The 14,542-nt window shown below is 43.8% G+C and overlaps 1 long non-coding RNA gene across 1 annotated transcript; it reads right to left on the reverse strand.

Annotated features, from left to right (window-relative positions):
• Positions 1 to 4,771: 4,771 nt before the first annotated feature.
• Positions 4,772 to 14,181, reverse strand: LOC131906125 (uncharacterized). The gene is made up of 3 exons (XR_009378121.1): positions 13,952 to 14,181; positions 13,354 to 13,459; positions 4,772 to 5,694 (listed from the first exon to the last, which is right to left on the reverse strand). It is a non-coding gene; the product is annotated as an uncharacterized LOC131906125 (long non-coding RNA).
• Between the last annotated feature and the right edge of the window lie 361 nt (positions 14,182 to 14,542).

The raw sequence follows: 14,542 nt of genomic DNA on the forward strand, positions 1-14,542 counted from the left end.
GAAGCATGTTAAGCCTGGAAATAACATGGTGAGAGATGCTTTGAGAATCTCAGGGAGCTGGTTAAGAAGCTGCTGCAGTGATCCAGGCGAGAACTAGGAGGGTCTGAGTACAGACTGCATCAGCGTGGACAGAGGGAAGAGAACAGAAAAGAGAACAGGACATGAGAACTGGCCCCAACTCTGTCATGCTCCCTGTGGGAGTGAAAGAAGCAGTGAGCAGACACCAGGTGTGGCAGGAAAGCCTGAGAGGCCAGAATGTCACAGCTGGTCACTCTCCAAGGAAGGTTGAAAGCCTGGCCTGAACTGCAGTGTGGAAGTGGCTGAGGAAGCCTCTTGAGAGACGGTCAGAGCCAGTCCCCCCAAGTGCGTCCATGGTGTATGTAATGTACTGCAAGGTCTCTCATGTCTCTGTTGGTGATCACCTGCAGGTGGAACAGAGATAAAAGAATCAAGGATATCAATGTTGCCCAACTATATTCTGAAACCTTGTGCTTCTAACTATCAGCCTATGGACTTAGCCACATAGCCTCAACCTGGCTCAGATTTATTGCAAGATATTCTTCATGGAAGCAATGTTTTCAATCCTGAAAAGTACCTACTGGTGCCAAGAAGTGAGGACACTGACTGGGTACCTCATGCCTTCAACCACCATAGTCCCCAGGCCAGGGCATCCTTTCCCCACACATGTGCTGGTTGCCATGAAGCTTCAATAGTCACTGCTCATGGGAACCATATAGGGCTTTCCAGCCTTCCCTGCTTCTTAACCCACATGCTCTCCTCAGCCCAGGTAACTCTCAACAACTCTGGTTTTTGGTACCTACATCTTAACCTGTCTAGGAGTGACCCCTGAGCCTCCCTGTCATTTACAGCTGCCACTGGATCCCTAACCAGGTCCCTCAGCCCCAAGTGGAAACAGGGATTAAGGAATCACCTTTCCCTATCTCTGTAGGTCCCCCAAGATGGCCTTGGTAGGGTCAGCTCCAAAGTTATCAGGGATAGGCACACTGGCCTGATGTGGCCACTAGCAATTGAGGAAGAAAATGAAAACATTTGCTGAAAACAGGAGGAATGCCCTTTAATCTAGAAAAATCCTGCAACAAACAAGTAGAAGAGACCAAAGAAAGTTCTCCCAGAGTTGGCACAGGGCCATTTCTGCTATTTTCTGTGTGCTCTAGTAGGACAGCAATGTAGAACTCAACAGTGGCCTGTAGGGGCAGGAGAACAATCTTTCCCATTCAGTGATCTGTTTGCTGTGGCCAAAGTCAAATACCACAGCACCTTTAAGAAAAAACATTCAATTGGCTGATAGGTAGGCAGCAAGTTATAGGGATAAAGTGAGAGAAGACTACACCAATGCCATGACATCCTTGGCTTGGGGGCAGAGGGTGGCACTGTAAACGTCAAGCCACTTTTAGCTCTCCAGAATAAAAGGGCAAATAGCTTTCCTAGCCTTCCTAGTCTCTTGCCCAACAGTTCTGCTGTCCCGCTGCCCCAGAAACCCTAATAATCTTAATTTGTGGTATCTACAGTCTTAACCTGTCTAGACGGAGAAGGACCACCCACAGGGCATTCACCTCAAAATATTCACCAACCATCTCAGAAGTGGGTTAACTACAAAACTGTGATAGTAATGAATTCAGACACAGGAAATGAAGTTACTATCATGTCCCTACCAATGCTGGGAAAGCAGAACTTGAGTCTGGGGCCTTTGATTACTCCCCCATCCTAACACTTAGCACTCCTAAGGATGACTAGTTCTGAAGAAGACAACCAGCTATGGATCAGTTCTGGAAATTGCAGCACCATACCCACTCACTGGGAACTATCATTCTATGGAATCAAAACAAACCATTTCAAGACACTGCACTCCTGCCATAGGAATCAAAGGACTCTGCCAGGCATGCCTTTAATCCCAGCACTCAAAAGCAGAGACAGGCAGATCTCTGTGAGTTCAAGGCCAGCCTAGTCTACAGAGCTAGTTCCAGGATAGCCAGAGCTACACAGAGAAACTCTGTCTTGGAAAGAAAAAAAAAAATCAAAGGATTCTGCAACCCCTCCCAACTCCCATGAGTCCTTCCTCATGGAAGAGCTGCCCAAGAAATGCAGTGCCAGTTCATCCTGAATCCCATCCACCCAGCAAAAGAGAAATGCAGGTCAGAAGACAGTGAAGAAGAGACCTGCTGTGAAGGGGTCTGTTGCCAGGCTCCCAGCACTCCCCAGCACAACTTGCCCACGCTGCCTTCCCCTGTGTTGAGACAGCTCTTTGTGCTTTCCCTACCAGATATTTGTGAGAATGACATCTGTCCAAACCTATCCTGGATATGTTCTGCTGTCTGAATTTAAAACAGAAAAAAAAAAAATGTTGCCTCACAAAAGGTATCTCCAGGCTGTTGGCCACTGTGAATTCCTGCAGAGAGCTAAAGGAGAAACTAAAGTCTAGAGTCTAAGTACACCTACACTGGGAACCTGAAAACTATTCTAGAAAGAGTATTTTCATCAAGACGGTGTGATGTGTGAGTATAGATGACTAAGAGAAAATTACTGCAATCCAAAGAATACAAAATCATCTTCCAAAAACCAATCTTATTTTCCTGAGATGCCTGTCCAGAGCATTACACAAGACTGAATGACACTCTTCATCCCATCTGATGACTGTGTCTAACTTAGCAGTATGTACCTCCAAGCATTCTTTGGGCTCCTACTTCCTCCAACTCAGAACTAGAAAATGAATTCATAAAAAATGTTTTTGCTGCTTGTATAATTTCTAACCAAAAGTCACTGTAGGATATTTATAGAATAAATAATTTCATTTGTGGGAGAGGGCTCAGTCATATGTGACCCTAGAAAGAATGCCTCACATATGTCTTGCTTCCAAATGAATGATTCCCCTATGATAGGTTAGGAAATGAGGCAAATGTGGGTTTTGACGACCCATGCATTGGCTAGGTAAAGAAACATGGCCAGGGTAGGGGAAGCATGGACTCTGCTGTAACCCTCGTGGACTATAATGTCAATCAGCCCAGGCGGAGGACTTTTGAACCCTGAGCAATCCTGACACCAATCATCCTAAAGATGCAGACATTCAAATGAAACAGCCTTCTGAGTCCAAGCCACTAAATGTTTCTGTAATATACAGAGAGGTTTCAATGGAGACACATCCCAGGGCCTCATCTGGCAGGTGCATACTCAGCTACCTGTCCCGGCTGCCGCAACAGCAATGCTGTTTGGAGTCCAGCATCAGCTGTGTAGATACAAAGCTCTCCTACCTCTGGGCATTTTACCAGAAAAGGCTTACAGAAGCAATGCAGTGTTCTCCCAAATTATGAAGACTATCTGAAACAGAACCAGTCCCCCAGGAAAAGAGGGAACACATGTTACCATCAGAACTCACTCCCAGGCACTGACCCCAGCAAGAAAAATGTCACTAATGAAGCAGTAAGGAGAAAGGTCTCTCTGCTGATAAAGGAAATCAAATGACACTTTTCACTTAGTCCAAGCCAATGGCCATTTCAGTGGTGTCTTCACAGTCATTTGTCCTCCCAGAATCATTCCATGTACCAAACCTCGATGCAGCTACTCCTCAATGCACAGAGAGAAGAAGATGCCCGTCAGTGTTCAAGTTCCCATGAGTGCTGTTCAGGTCCCAACATAGATGATCAGAACTGTAACCAAATGGTCCTGTTTCAAAATTGATTCAAAGAAACAACATACATCTAGCTGTGAATCTGTTTGTGAAAGATTATCTCAAATGGAGAAGCAAAAGCTTCGTACAATCAATCATGGGGTTGGAGGTGGGCAACAGCATTGTCCCAAATCCAAACACTGGTAGTCTTTCACCATCAGCACTACCCTTTGGCCAGAGGGCTAGCCTAGCTCTTCCAGCTCATCTTTCCCAGAAGCTTGCCCATCTGAGTTACCAGCCAGCACTAAGAAAGTACTTTTTCTCAGATTTCTGAACACTGGTTAGTTGAAACTTCCTCTCCAATAGATTGTACTTCTTGGACTAAAAACCAAGAAGAGTATCCCACTGACTTTAACAGACCCAGACTCCTTTCTGGACTACTTGATCTCTAACCAAAGCAAGCCAACAGTCATCTGTAGTATATATATATATATATATATATATATATATATATATATATATATATATAGAAAGGGGAAAAAAGATACTGTACAGTGTCATTTGCCAATGCATTCTGTAATTCTTCACCCAAGCATGTAATATGACACGTTAGAAAAACTTGACCCTGATAAAGAAAGCAAAATGGAGGTAGGGATATAGCTCAGGTGGTAGAGTGCTTGTTGAGCATGCACAAAGCCCTGGGTTTGATCCCCATAAACCAGGCATGGCGGCGTACATCTGTAATTCTGTCACTCAGGAAGCCATAGCAACAGGATGAGAAGCCCAAAGATAGCCTCGGCTACTATGCAAAAGAGATAGGAGAGAGAGAAAGAACAAAAGCAGCCAGACCAGAAGAGAAGAATGTGTTCCCTAAAAGAACCTTCACCTTCCAGTGCTTCTGGGGTTCCAGAAGCTAACTCACAGCAAGAAAAGTGCAGACGCCTCTCTAAGGGCAGCCAAAGGACCTGGAGCTGTGTAGACTGCCCAAGGGCACAGTTCTTAATCCTGTCAGGACTCAGAGAAACCCTCCGGCTCTGTATTCAGCCAAGTAGAAAGAAGATCTAAGCCTTTCATAAAGTTCCACAAGGGACAGGAAAGCAGAGGATATGTCCTCCTAACGGTCTACCTTAGAGAAGAGCTTCACCCAGCTCTGTGAGTGACTGGATGATGTGGCCAGCCTAGATATAGGGCCTACAATGGCCAGTGATCATGTGGACAGACATTTACCCAAAGACGTTTAAGCACAATACAAATCTGTTGTCTACAAGAACAGAACTGGGCTAATAATAACAAAGAAACTAATTATTATGACCCCTTTCATAACATAGCTGGGATAGGCAGTAGGAGGAGTATCATTGCTAATACTTAAGACAGAAGAATTCTCTCTATTGAGATGATTTGACAAGCTTTTCATGCTAAAACTTCTATCCGCTAACATTTGGGAGGCTTTTTCTAGTAAAGCTTTAGAGACACTCAGGCTAGAGAAAGTATATTCTATAGATGAAGCCTGCCTATGTCAGCACGCTGTGACATTAGTGTATGGAGAAGACCGTGACATTAAATGAGGAACTGGACTGAGTGAGAATAGACAGTGCAGAGAATGCATCTGTGTGCCATTGAACACTTTTAGTAAGTAGGCAAGGCCAAAGCATTAAGAAGAAAAGCATGTACAGTCATAAAGGAAATCATGCAAAACCTCTCCCTGGATGCAAGACAGTGGCCATTTCTGTGCCATCTGCTAGTCACATTGCCACAAGATTGTGCTAAGGAATTAAGTTGGTTGGTATCATTAGCGTGGAGAAAACTAGAGTGATCCAAGAGCCACTGACACCATGACAGCATGGTTATGCTTTTTCTTTCTTGTTTTTGTTTTTTGTTTTTTAAAACAGTCTCACTTGTAGCCCAAGCTGGTCTCAGACTCACAGCAGTCCTCCTGCCTCAGCTTCCCAAGTGCTGGTATTACAGGTAAGAGCCACTGGACCCAGCTTGACATCACGATTTTTAAAGCAGCTTCTTTGGTTGCCTTGTTTTCCCTTCATGCTGAACTGATTTGCAAAGGCTCCAGGAAACAGCTGTGAGGAGAAAGAGGGGAAATGTTTGCTATGCTTTTCCCAAAGGGGGTCTGTGCTAAGAACAAGCTCTGGAAATACCTTTTCCTATTTTAAAAGTGGACTCTACACAGCATAAGCTTTCTTAGTGCAGAGAAAAAGACTGCTGTATGGATACTGGAGAAACAATGTCTGGGTGGCATGACTATGGGTGTGCCATGTTAGTAGCAATATCTGTACAATGAGAAGGGACTTTGGAGCACTAAAATCAGAGAGAGGAACGTTACACATCAGGGCTTCAAAAGAAAGGCTCAGCTGTTATCAAGGAAACCAGGTGAAGGTTTTCACTAAGTTCAAGCCAGCGGCCAGTTCACTGGTATCTCCTAGTTCTCAAAGTGGTATCTCCATAGGCTCCAAGTATGGATCCAGAAATGGGCCTTTGATGGGGCTATATTCAGATACCTCCAGCTATACCAACTTGGACTTGTTGTGCATGACTTCTTTTGTCAGCAGACAAGATTTTTTTCTACTGCTTCGACTGGTGACATTTTCCTTTTTCTAGGGAGTGTTTGGCTGTATGTGCCTGCATGTGCTCTCTGTACACTTTTGCATGCCTAGCATCCTCGGAAGCCAGAAGAGAGCATTTGAACCTTTGAAACTGGAGAACAGAACAGAACTACAGAACAGTTGTGAGCCACTATGTGGCTGGAAATCAAGCTTGGGTCCTCTACACGAGCAATGTTCTTAAATGCTGAGCCATCTCTCCAGGTCCCGTTTTCTCAGCGGTATCAGGTAATACTATCACTCCTCTCTCATGTATACAGGTACTGTTACCAACATGTGATCAATATACAGCATCTGCCTGCTGAGGTATTTCTCTGCAGCCCACTTCTTACACTTCGGTCAGCCAGGGAAAGAAATGACTCCTGAGTTATCCTTTCTCTCACCTCTCAAGGTGTGCAGTTGAAGTATCAGTTTAGAGGGTGGCAGGTTAGAGACAAGGATAGGAGACTCAACAAAACACCTACTAGGACTTCTCAGAAGGTCCCTGCCTTGGGGATTTTGACTTTCCAAAGTTCAGCTATCTTTTTCCCAACTTGACTTGTGATCTACAAATCGTTTAGATGCTATAAGCTTGTTTTCTCTTACCTTCAGGTCACACTAGTTTATCCCTCACCTGTTACTAAAGTAGCAGGTTTCACCAACCAGAGGGAGGGATAGAACTAAATTAGAAGTGCATCTCTTTCATTAGATCTACTCACCTCTAAGAAGCTGCTTAGAAGACGGTGATCTCCAGTCCGTCATATAGACTTTACTCTCCAAGACTAGCTTAGTCCAAATTATTTTCTATTAGTCCCCAGAAAACTGCCATATCAGATGCTCTTCCTGCCTCCTAAGGTACACTGTCAGTTATATGGGCGAGGACCTATTTGCCTTGGTCACTGTAACTAACTTGTAGAGTTCTGTGTCTGGAGATTTCTTTTTTTACACTGGCCGTGTCAGTCAGGTGTGAAGTAAACTTTATCCTATAACCAACCATGTCCATTAAGATTTTTAGGTGTTTATATGCACATTTTGGTGTATGAGGAAGTCAATAGGCACTCCCTTTGTCCTCAGTATGCACTACTCTCAGGGATAGGGCATTAAATATCTTTTGGGTAGATATTAATAAATATCTAAATGTCATCTGAAAAAAAATTACTTTTCTCCTTAACAAAACTAAGAATTCTAGCCTTTTCTTTTTCATACTGCCTAGTAGAAAAATCACCCAGGCAATATGAATCATAGAGGAAAATACTGGCTAATTTTTTAACAATCATTTCCACTCTCTATTATTATCATTCATTCTCTAGTTCCCTGGTAGCCTTGAATACCAGGAGTCTACAATCCCCATGAAACCCAGGAATCCAGCAACCCAAAGGCAGATCAGACAGATCGTAATCTGAACTCATTCAGAGCTTCAGTCTTGAAGAATTATCTTGTTACACTTTCTTGTGATGTTGGGCGGCAATGACAGCGTTTCAGCTGTCAGCCATGCAATCCGAAGGGGAAATACCAGACACTCTACAGCACACTGTATTGTCAAGCCGTAATGTTTGGGGGCTTGGTGTACTAACTGCTTGCTTGCTTGCTTGTTTGTTTGTTTAAGACAGAATCTCATTAGAGAGTTCAAAGCTGACCTTGAATTCATGGGGATCCTCCTGCCTCCTAAGTGCTGGGGTTGCAAATATTGATACCACATCCATCTTAACTACCTTTTAGATTAAGCTATTTTCAATTTAAAATGGGCCTACAGAGTTGTTTACCCCATCATAAATAGAGGAGCATTTTATTGCTGACACAATTAGTTAAGATGGGCGATACTAGCCACATATGCACATTTGTAATCACAGCACTTGAGAGGCCAGAAGCAGGAGAATCTAGATTTTGAGGCCATCCCCCCTATAGTCCAGGCTGTCCTAAATTCACCGTGTAGCTCAGGGCGAATCAAACTCTTGGCAAATCTTTCTGGATCAGCCTCCCAATTGCTGGAATTACATATGTGAGCTGGTACATGTGATCTTTCATTTGTTTATTTTATTGCTATGCTGAGCATGAAACCTGGGACCTTGAGCACACTGTGGAAACACTCTACCACTGAGCCATATCTCCAGGCCATGACAGGTGTTCCATTAAAAACAGAAAAAGCTAGACACCTGTAATCCCAGCTCCTTCAAACACTGAAGCAGGAGGATTAGTTGATCTCAGGAGCTTAACGAAGGCCAGTCTAAGAAACATAATATAACCCTGTCTCAAAACAAACCAACCAACATACAGAGACAGACAGACAGAGAGAAGAGCGATGAGGCAAGGAGATACTTGGGGGTTACAAATGCAAGCCAAAGACCAAGGATTTCCATCTAATCAGAACCAGTTAGAGGCAAAAAAAAGCCCCAATATAGGTTTTAGAAATTCCTATTATAAACCCAATACAGGTTTAGAATATTCCTGTAAACATCCTAAGAACTTTCTGGGGTAGCAGATGCTGGCTATTGAACTCAGGGCTTCATGAATACTAAATATATTTATGCTCCACCACTGACTACATCCCTCAGGCCCAGGACTTGAGACAATAAACTTGTAGTCGGTGGCATTTGGGTATGGGAGCCCTAGTAACCCAGCGCAACTGATTGTAAGTCCCACTCTTTGGCCTTTTATGTTCCCAGTCTGATTCCAATGTATCCAGGTTGGACTTTTTTTTTCCATGTATGTTGCTTAGTCATCTTAGAGATTTCTGACATATAATTCTAATTTTCAATAGTTTAGAGAAGGAACTTGCCGAGTGTGGTGGCACATGCCTTTATCTCTATCACTTTGAGGCCAGCCTGCCTGGTCTACAAAGTGAGTTCCAGGACAGCTAGGGCTGTTATACAGAGTACCCCTGTCTAGAAAAATTAGAGAGAGACAGAGACAGACAGAGAGAGAGAGAGAGAGAGAGAGAGAGACAGAGACAGAGACAGAGACAGAGACAGAGAGACAGAGAGAGACAGAGAGAGAGAGACAGAGAGAGAGAGACAGAGAGAGAGAGAACTCAACTTCTTTAAAAAAAATAAACCCACCTCCATTCTCTTGACTTTCCTTCTGGGGTTCTAATGACATATAAAATTGGAAATGACTTTTGTTTAAATCATCCACTTCTTTTTTGTTTGTTTGTTTGTTTTTTGTTTTTCAAGACAGGGTTTCTCTGTAGCTTTGCACCTTTCCTGGAGCTCGCTCTGTAGACCAGGCTGGCCTCGAACTCACAAAGATCCGTCTGCCTCTGCCTCCCAAGTGCTGGGATTAAAGGCATGCACCTCCACCACCCAGCAAATCATCCACTTCTTGCATATCCATTTTCATTTTCTTCTACCTCTATACTGATTTAGAGCCTTCCTTCAGTTGAGTCTTCTATTTCACTTGTTTTAGAGGCATCTGAATAAATGTATCTAGTAAGGTTTATAATTTAGTAAATTTTAAGAGAGTTTGGTAGAAGTTGGTACTTTCTTTCCCACTGGCAAATCAAAATTAAATTTCAGTAATAGATTTTTTTTAATTCATTTGGGGACTGGGTCTCACTACAGAGCAGGCTGGATTCAAAGTCATGATCCTTGTGCCTCATACAGGAGTATGCTGCCACACAGACTTTCTTCATTTTAGCTGAATAAGTGACTGTCTAGAATAAAGGCTGTATTTCCAATCTGTCCTCAGGTAATAATGACCACATATTAAAGCTTTAAAATTATATGTGTGTGTGTGTGTGTGTGTGTGTGTGTGTGTGTGTGTGTGTGTGTACATATGCACCAAAGTGTATATGTGGAGGTCAGAAAAGAACTTGAAGAAATCCATTCTCTGATTCCATCTGTGGGTTCTGGGGATCAAACTCAGATCATTAGGCTTGGTGACAAGGACCTTTATGGGCTAAGCCACCTTGCTGGCCTACATACTAAGATTTTACCATAACACATATGCGTTAGAGGTATAAATTTTAGGAAGTTTTGTGAAAGGTATGGAACATGCCTTTCTCCTTTCCTTTGTACTTTTCTCTCTACTCCATGGAATCTCCACATAATTTACTTGATCACACAATTTCCTTTAGTTAATGAAATATGAATATGTAGGACATAGAACACACTTACTCAGAGGCCTGCCATGAGTTTATGGGGGTTGGGAAATCAGCTCAGTGGCAGACTGCTTGTCTAGCAAGCATAGGGTCCTTGGGTTTGGTTCCTGGCAGAGTGGAGAGACCACCTGAAATTTTGTGACTTGGTCTCCTGTGTGTTTGCTTTTCTACTGCGAAGAAACCAAAACCTGGTGATAATTGCTGTTTTATTCTGGGTCTTTGAATGGGAGATATATAGAACTGATTTAAATTTGACTTGTATCTGGAATACAGCCAAGGTAGCCACGTCCCCATTCCTGCCAGCTTCCAATTTCTAATTAGTGAGAAGAAACAAGCAAGCAAGCAAACAAAAAAGCTGTTTATACACCACTGAATTCATAAGGGCAATTCTTAAGAGCTGAACACTAGGTTTTTTTAATTTCTTGCTCTGAATTTGTTTATCAGTAATGAATAATGCTATTATAAGACTCATGTACCAATTTGTTTTTTAAAGATTTATTTATATATTTTGTGTATATGGATGCTTTGTCTATATGTATGTTGTACATCTATACACCAGAAGAAGGCATCAGACAGTTGTGAGCTGCCATGTGGGTGATGGAAACTGAACTCAGGACCTTCGGAAGAGCAGTGTTTACTCTTAAACACTAAGCCATCTCTCTAGCCCATACCAATTTGGTTTTTTGTTGTTTGTATTTTGTTTTTTCCAGACAGGTTTTCTCTCTGGCTGCCCTAGAACTACCTCTGTAGACCAGGCTGGCCTCGAACTTCACAGAGATCTACCTGCCTCTGCCTCCCAAGTGCTGGGACTAAAGGAGTGAGCCACCACTGCCTGGCTCATACAAAGGGGCTTTGTAAAACCACCTGTAAAATCATTTTGCATTTCCAACAGCAGTGTGTGAGGGACCCAATCTCACCCTTACCAAAACTTTCTCCTTCGGTCATCCTCATAAGTTTGATGTGGTATCTTAGTAAAATTTTGATTTGTATTTTCTTAATGACTATGTGATCACCTTTCCATGTTCTTACTGCTATTTGTGTATCGTTAAAGAACTGTTTCTTCACCTCCTTCCCTTCATCCCTTCCTCTCTGTCTGTCTGTCTGTCTCTCTCTCCAAGTGCTCTACAACTGAACTATATCCTCAGTCCTCACTTTCCTTTTTAAATTTTCAGACAGGGTCTCAGTTGCTCAGGTAGGTAGGCCTTGAACTTGTGACCTTCCTGCCTCAACCTCCCCGGTAGCTGGCATCTTTCCTTATTTTAAATGGTGGTGTCTTATCTGTCGAGTTTTGAGTTATTCATATATTCAAGGTAGACCATAAGAGACATAGTTTGCAAATTATTTTCCCAACCTGCATTGTTTTCTTTTTAGATTTGATGTGCTTGAGTGTTTTGCCTACATGTGTATATATATATATATATATATGCATACTACAGGTGTGGTTGTGCCTACAGAGGTCAGAAAAGGGCATCAGATTCCTGAGTCTTCTGCAAGAGCAGCAAGAGGTTTTTTTTGGGGGGTGGGGTGGGGGGTTGGAGGAGGGATTGAGGTAGGGTTTCTCTATGTAGCCCTGGCTGTCCTGGAACTCGCTCTGTAGACCAGGCTGGCATTGAACTCACAGAGATCTGCCTGCCTCTGCTTCCTGAGTGCTGGGATTAAAGGGTGTACCACCATGCCTGGCAGAGCAAGAACTCTTAACCACTGAACCATCTCTTCAGCCCCCTGTATTATCTTGCCTTTTGTTTTTTTCAGATAGACTCATTACGTAATCCAGGCTATTTCCCAACTTAAGAGCTTCTTGCCTTGGCCTCCTCTGAGTTCTGGGATTACAGGCACACACCACTGCACCTGGGCCATTTTACTTCTTGACAATGTCTATATTAGTCTGTGAGGGCAACCATATCAAAGTACCACAGATTGGATCTGACCTCATTGGGGAGTAATTTTTTTGTTTTTTGTTGTGTTATTTATTTGTTTGTTTAAATATTTTTTAATTTTAATTTTATGTGCATTGGTGTTTTGCCTACATGTATGTCTGTATGAGAGTGTCGGGTCCCCTAGAACTGGAGTTAGAATCCGTTGTGAGCCGCCATGTGGGTGCTAGGAATTGAACCTGGGTCCTCAGGAAGAGTAGTCAGTGCTCCCAACTGCAAAGCCATCTCTCCAGCCTGTTTGTTTGTTTTTTGAACAAAGTTTCATGTAGCCCAGCCTGGCCTCAAACTCAGTGTGTGTGTGTGTGTGTGTGTGTGTGTGTGTGTGTGTGTGTGTGTGTGCATATATCCAGGAATGGCCTTGAATTTATGATTTTCCTGCCTCTACCTCCCAAGTGCTGGGATTACAGATATATGCCACCATACCAGGCTAACATGAGTCTGAAAGGAACCTAATTCAATCCATAACACTCTGCCCTCCAGACTTCTAAATTAATGTCCTCACATATACATTATTTTGACAGCCCCCAAATTCTTATCCCATGTCAGTGTAAAAAACTCCAAATCCAAAGTTTTATCAAAATATAGGTAGATGGTATGATGCCACAATCCTGTAATTCCAGCATCTGGGATACTTGAGGCAGAAGAATTACTTGTGCCTTGGGGTTTGGCAATACATTGAGATACCTCCTCCTCCCAGACCTGGAAATAGAAGAAAGGAAACCAACTAAAAACCTCAAGAGAAAATAAAAATTAGAAAACCAACAAGGTTAAATGTCCCTAATCTTGAAAATCTGAAATGCTCCAAAACTTCTTGAGCACCACTAATGATGCAACAAATAAAAACGTTCACACACACATGAACCTTTTAGCATAAAATTATTTTAAAAATTTAATTACCTCCAGGCTATTGATTTCCATATGCAATAAAGCTTTTTTCCCAGAAAAAAAATGCTTTGTGATGTATTTATAAGTTACAATTCCATTAGACTTTAAGGCTCAGGTGAGAAATGTCTTGAAAAATAATTTAAAAAAGAGTTTTCCTGGCTAAGTTACCTCGATACCCAAGAAATGGTCTCCTTTAATATGCTTGCCTGGCAGGCATCCAGTCACCTTGTTTGGCAGCACATCATTTAAGGACTGAAGAGAGTGGAGTCTACAGCAGATACCGGAGCTACAAGGACCAACTGCAATGCTGGGAAGGAAGTGGGTAGAGAACCTGGGCAGGATGAAAACGAAATTAGTGAATGAACGAAAAACAATACAGATAGTAAAATGTGAACGGGATTATAAGGAAGCAGAAAGATAACAGTGGGAGGTAAGTCTGAGTGAAATAAGTCTTGCTTAACTCTTGTCAGCTCCAAGGCATTTTAAGCTATCTTAATGAACCCTTGGAGGCGGGGACTAAATATAATTCACACCACCCTTAGTATTTGGGAGCTGCTTTAATCTACATCCTTGAACGAATGGCTGCTGTTACTATCTTTGCACCGCCCCGACAAAAGGAAGCCTACTGTGGTTTAGCACAAAACTGGGTCGCCTGAAATAAGGCAGCTGCAGCCCGGCGGCTTCGCCTTAGAGCTTGGTGCTTTTGGCACGTTGCTGGCACTACCTGTGGGAATTAGTTCCCGCCCAATGCCCCCGGCACAATCACTATAGAAAAGTGATGTACCATGTGCCCCAGGGACAACCCAATGGCTCAGAGCACTACCTTCAAAGCCAAAAGCCAGCGTGCCCTAGACAAACGATGCCCAGGGCCACTCTAGCGACAATCACACAACCGCTCCTTCAGGCGGCAACGGGTAACGGTCCCCGGAGGGGGGAGGGGCGGCTCTCAAGTCTGGGAAAGGGGTTCCGCCCCGGGCGTCTCGGAGTCCCTTCCTGATCCTGAGGGAGACTCCGCGGCCCGTCCGCTTGCGGCTACAGCCTCTCCAAGGCCGCCTTGGGCTCCCCACCGGTGGATCCGGGCTCCGGGTCTGAGGAGCCGCGTTACGTGTGGATGCTCCGAAATGCGACTCTGCCTCTGTGCCGGGTTATCACCGTTGCCCGAAGCCACCGGCTTCCCGCCTCTACCCTGCGAGGTATCCCGCCAGTGAAGTACCCCGCTGGTCGCGTGCGACTGTGACCGGTGAGCGCGAGGGGAGGAGCTCGAGCACCGGGGAAGCGGAGCCTGGGTGTGGAGCAATAGGCTGAGGGCGGGGCTTAGGAGCGCAGAAGGCGGAGCCCGGGTATGGAACTTCAGGCTGAGGGCGGGGCTTAGGAGCGCAGAAGGCGGAGCCCGGGTATGGAACTTCAGGCTGAG

The sequence above is a fragment of the Peromyscus eremicus genome, chromosome 3 (assembly GCF_949786415.1).
Source record: "Peromyscus eremicus chromosome 3, PerEre_H2_v1, whole genome shotgun sequence".
In the NCBI taxonomy this organism is placed as follows: domain Eukaryota; kingdom Metazoa; phylum Chordata; class Mammalia; order Rodentia; family Cricetidae; genus Peromyscus; species Peromyscus eremicus.